Genomic DNA, 6,108 nt, shown 5'->3' with positions numbered 1-6,108 from the left:
GTGCTTTCTCATGACAATCCTAACAGTATTTCTATTCATGTGTCTTTTAAAATAATTTCCCAAATGACCATGTAGAATCAGCCTGAACAATGTTTTCAATGTCTAAACTATTCACTGTGGTCCATTTTTTTCAGTAAAAAGTTTAATAAATTATAGAAAGAATCTAGTTTATTTATTTATTTTTTCAATTTAAAGCACCCACTGTTTATTAACTGACCAGATTATAAAAATAACCATGGTAGAAACATTGATTCATTTTCCTAATAAGCCTGTTGATCTGGTCTTCCCTGTTACCAGCATCTCTACTTTCTACAAAATAGGTGGTCTTTTTCTTCTTTCCACCTGGTGGAGAAAATAACTTGAAGGGTTACAGGAAGTTGTTAGCTTCTTTGAAGTGTTTTCCAACAGTATAAATCTCATGAATCAGATCCTCCATGCAGATGATGCCATATTTACCAAGAGATTAGCAATCAATGTGTTATCTGTCTGGGCAATTCGTTTTTTGTTGATTTTGCCATAACCACGCTTGTAGATCAATTCATTTATTTGGGTACCCCCATGCAATATACGGTTCCACAATCCTCAGAATGTTAATCAAAGCCTTGTTGAGCTTAACAAAGGTGCCGTTGAAGATTTGGCGAAGGCGAAGAAGCTACAGCACCTTTTGGACCTTTGGGCTCACACCATTGATACCTCTGATCCTGATAGTAAATGCCATTTGGGTTCTACAGGTACATAGAAGTTGCCAGCTTTTCTTGCCATCCTAGCCATTTGAATCTCAGTTCTGTACATCTACCTATATTCCTTGTGGTAGTGCTTAGCTTCTTCATAGATGAGGTTCCTCCTCGCCTTTCGAAGCATCTTTTCGGCAAATTTCTTTCTCAGGCGCTTGATCTTCAGCTCTGCGAAATTCCTTCGCTTTTTTTTTTAAAGAGTTTCTGGCATAGCAGGAACCTTCTTCTTCTCTTCTGCACCCTCCATGGTTCCAGCCGGAAAAGAGCGAATCTAGTTTATTTTTAAATTCTCTTCTTAGACACTTTGAAAAACCATTTCCAATGTAGCATATGCATTTCAATCATCAAAGACATAATTAGTTTAGATTTGTTTCACTTGTTTGATGGTATAACTATAAAATAGCCCTCTTACTGAAATTAATGCAATGTGAAAAATAAATATTTTGAGCTACCAAGGCTGCGACTAGCTATTGTATGTACCCTTTGAGTTTAGCAATTTGTCATACTACCAACTTGTCTTTTTCTGTTCTCCAAAACAGTATCATACTAGTACAAAATGGAAACACCTGTATATACTAATTCAAAGTCTGCACTGCACAATTCTAGCAGGTGCCACTTACATTGTAATCAGTGTGAATGATACCCAAGGAGTTGTGCAGTACCCAATTTGTGAAGGTGAACACGGTAACTCTGATGATGCTATCTCATGTCTATGTATGGGTTTGGCTAACTCCTGATAAGCTATGTCTTTGTATTCAAGACCTAACAACAAGACATCCATATTGAAATACAATTCTTATATCGTACATTAATTTTCATTCACGCATATTAGTGTGATGTCCTAATAACATAAAATTGTGGTTTTCAAAAATTATTACATAAAAAGAAAGAAAAGCAACCCTTGTATAAAATGCAGATTCCATGCACCTCCATCCAGGTACTCTTTTTCAGTAGGTCTGAATAGATCCCAGAAATCTGCATTTACAAAAACAAACTTGGTGGTTCTGAAACAAGAAGTCCTTGAGAAACACTGACTAAAATTCAGATTAATGTCATCATTTACCCTTTTCAAAACCACTGTCTAAAACATGGTACTACTGATCAGGTTTTTCTTTTCTCTTTTCTTTTTTTTTTTTTTTTTTTAGCGGGAGGGAGAGAGAAAGAAACATCGACATGAGAGAGACATATCGAGTGGTTGCCATCCACAAGACCCCAACCAGGGTCGGGGACAAACCGCAACTGAGGTAGGTACCCTTAGCGGGAACTGAACCCGGTACTCTCTGGTCTATGGGATGTCACTCTAACTGCTGAGCCAAACAGGCCAGGGCTGATCAGGATTTTCTTGTGTAACTAATTTCAGCCATGCCATAGCTATTTTTTACCATTTCAGTAGCAGATATAGAACTTTATCTGATCATATCTATCTGTAAATTTTGTGACCCTTTGTCCATGGGCTACACTGATACTTAGAACATTTCTTCCAAATAAAATGTATTTTCTTAGAGAGAAGTTAGAAATTCAGTGTGAATCTTTTCATTTCTTGCTTGAGAATTTTATTTAGCCTAATTCTATTCAAGTGACTGCCAAATGCTCACAGCATGGCTGATTTCTAGTCAGTACTCTCCTGAAACTAAAATATCTTATTTATGACCATTTTTACTGCATGATTGCTTCTATATGATAAATTAAAACTGGCGTTCTTGTCTGCTTACACCCCTAACCTCTTCTGGAGAGGTTATTGTTTGGATTCTCAATTATGTTCACAATAATCTCTCTTTTACAACTAATTAACATGCCATTTAAGTTGTTTTCAAAGTCATTAATGAAGACATTAGCCAAACACAGAAATAACACCATCACTCTGCAACTAGAAATAATGTCATCTAGAAAACAGGGCTCATATTTCAAATGTTTCGGCTCCATTTCAAGGCTTCTACAAATATAGAGCCACTTATTGGTAACAAATATATGAAGAAAAATATTCATTCATATCAAGACTCCATACATATGGAGAACACTCAACCAGTAATCAAAAGAAGTAAAACTTCAATCAAACACTTGAAACAAAACCAAATAATTAAGTTTTGTGGTGATTTTGAAGGGATGTGGTATAATAATTCAACTTACTCCCTTCCACTGGGTCCTATAATTCCCCAAATTAGTGACATTTGAATATAGAGGTTAAGTCTTGTCCAAGCCCTGAGAAAAATTTTGTTCAATATCATATATATATATATATGAATTTAAGGAGCCCAGTTTTTGTCGATAGATTCAATATCATATGAAATTGTCTTTGTTAGACACACTCATATCTAATGCTCCAGTTCAACTAGTCATCTTATTTCTCCTGTGACCAAATTTTATAACAGGAACTTGTATGATTTCTGCATGTCTCAGTCTTCAGAGTAACCCAATTTCACCAAGTCTGGGACCCTGACTTCCTCTTTCTTAAACTCCTATAGTTCAACATTTAAAATCAAACCCAAATGCAAAAGCCACAGTAATTGCTAGAAGATCTCAATACTTAACCACCATCCTGAGACCTTGATCTCAGACTTATGTTGTTCATTCCACACATTAGTTGTATAATAGAACAAACTTAGTCAGGCTGTCTCTGCCAGGCAGAAGTACATGCTAATTAAATCCTACCTAGCATTTTTCTTGCATGTCTAATAGGCTCATCATATTTTAAATTGGACAAAAATAGAACATTCTGTTCTTCCCTCTTAGCACCATCATTACCAACACTATGCCTTCTCTAAGTCTAATATCTTTACTGTACTTTGATTCAGAAGTTTATATTTTTAACATTTCTTTTTAGTTTTTAAAAAAGTTTTAATTTTTGGAGAGCCTTGCATTGTCATACATGTTGGATATTATTTTCCCAATTTTTTGGTTTTTCTTTAACTTTGATTATGGTAATTTTATTACAAAGAACTTTTTATTTTATACAGCAAATGTACCATTAATTTTCTTTGTGAATTTCAAAATTTCCTAGTTATATTTGTAAATATCTTCCTCAAAAAATTTTATTTCTATTTATATAAATTTTATTTCTATTTTCTTTACTTTTTTTTTCTTTCATTTTTTTTTTTTTTTTTTTGGTATGTGCCCCTAGTGAAAACCGAACCCAGGACTCTCTGGTCCGTAGGCCAACACTCCAACCACTGAGCCAAAAAGGCTACGGCTTCTTTACTTTTTAACAGGTAAATACTTGATCCATTTGCAACTTATTACAATGCAAGAAGTAAGACTCATGTCCACAAACTACTATTTATTGAAAATTTACTATGTTCCAGGCACATGCAATATTCTATTATGATGTCAGTATTGCTGTGTCATTATACAGATAAAGAAACTAACATTCAGAGCAGTCGTGTAACAAGCTTAAGGTAACAAAGCTGGTAATGGCAGAGCAGTGGTATGAATTTAGGACTGTCTGATTCCAAATCCGCTTATTCTATCAAACTATTGAGTTGTGATGGTAAATTTCACTTGATATGTAATTTTTATATACTTAATAAGATGTCTGAAGTTTCTAATCTGTTCCATTTCTAGACCACCACCAACATTTTTAAATTTCTGTTTTGCTTTATAAAAGGTTTTAAAATCTAGAAGCCTCTATTTTTCAGTAGTTATCTGGTTATCGTAATATATTTATTTTCAGGGAAACAAGAAATTATTTTCCAAGTTACAAGAACAGCCCATTCAAATTTTGATTGAGATTACATTTATATATTCATTAAGTTAGGGGGAATTGACATACTTATAATTTGAGAAAAAGATACATCTAATTTATTCAAGTTTTTATATATCCCTTAGTTAAATTTTATAAATTATTCTTTTAGATTATATTTATTTGTTGTATATTCCATGTTTAATTAAGATATTTCATGATACTGTGAATGGGGTCTGATAATGTATATATGTATGTGTGTGTGTGTGTATACAAACTCTTCTAGATTTTATTTGCACATAATTTTTATATAACTGCAATCAAAATTATAGTAATGTATAATGTGATTTTATTCAATAGTTTCATTCAATTCAAACTATATTGTCTAAAATATTTAATAAATTACTCAGAGATACAAAATCAAATATATAAATAATGAGGGAAAATATACAATAATGTATTCACAAAATAAGAATCTCATTAATTTTGTTTACTAAAGTTGGTAGCTGAATTAGTCTGGTTGAGTTGCCATAACCAATACCATAGATTGGGTGGCTTAAACAACAGAAATGTATTTCTCACAGTTATTGAGACTGGGAAATCCAAGATCAAGGTGCTGGCAAAGTAGATTTTATTCTGAGACCTCTTTTCTAGGATTTCAGAAGGCCACAATCTATCTCACTGTCTGTTCACATGACCTCTTCTTTGTGCACCTGCACAGAGAGACAAAAAGACGGAGGGAGGGAAGGAGGTAAAGAGAACAACCAAGCAAGCTCTCTGATGTCTCTTCATTTTTTAAAAACATATTTTCTTTACTGATTTTAGAGAGAGAGGAAGGGAGAGGAACAGATAGAAACATCAATGAGAAAGAACATCAATTAGCCACCTCCTGCATGCCCCCCACTGAGGATTGGGCCCACAACCTGGGCATGTACCCTGACCAGGAATTAAACTGATGATCTCTTGATGCATGGGTTGACATTCAACCAGTGAGCCACACTGGCCAGGCTTGATGTCCTTTCCTATAAGGACAAATCCTACCATATCAGGGCCCTACCCTCATGACTTCATTTAACTTTAGTTACCTATTTTTAATTTATTTAATTTATTTTTTAAATTATTTTTTTATTATTTTATTTTTGTTACAGATGTTTCTCCTTTTTTCCCCCATTGACACCCTCCTCCCCATCCCTTCCCACCCCGTCCATGGCTTTGTTGTCCATTTCCATTGGTTATGCGTACATGCATATAAGTTCTGTGGTTTATCTCTTCCCTCCCCCACCATGCCCTCTTCTGAGGGTTGTCAGTCTGCACCCTACTTTCACATCTCTGAGTCTACCCTATTCCTCAGACAGTTATGTTCATTATATTCCACAAATAAATGAGATCATGTGGTATTTGTCTTTTTCTGCTTGGCTTGTTTCGCTTAGGATAATACTTTCCAGGTCCTATTTTAAACCACACATGTCAGTACATTTTATATTAGGGATATGGCTTCAACAAATGGATTTGGGGGCACAATTTACTCTATAGCCTTAGCCAACTATTTTACTGAATCCCCATATTCATATTTTTTTATCAGCTCTTTCTTTTTTTTCTAAATGTGCAATCCTCAGAAAATGATAATTTTGCCACTTTATTTTAAATATTTATTTTTCTGTGGTTTAAATAATACTGGTGATTTCTGTGTCCCTGGTT

General features: G+C 34.2%; 1 pseudogene; it reads right to left on the bottom strand.

Annotated features, from left to right (window-relative positions):
* Window positions 1–208: 208 nt before the first annotated feature.
* On the bottom strand, window positions 209–984 carry LOC118635301 (annotated as a pseudogene).
* Window positions 985–6,108: the final 5,124 nt, after the last annotated feature.

This window comes from Molossus molossus, unplaced genomic scaffold (genome assembly GCF_014108415.1).
Source record: "Molossus molossus isolate mMolMol1 unplaced genomic scaffold, mMolMol1.p scaffold_m16_p_2, whole genome shotgun sequence".
Taxonomy (NCBI): Eukaryota; Metazoa; Chordata; class Mammalia; order Chiroptera; family Molossidae; genus Molossus; species Molossus molossus.
The sequence above is the reverse complement of the archived record's forward strand: the minus strand, read 5'-3'. Positions and strand labels throughout refer to the sequence as shown.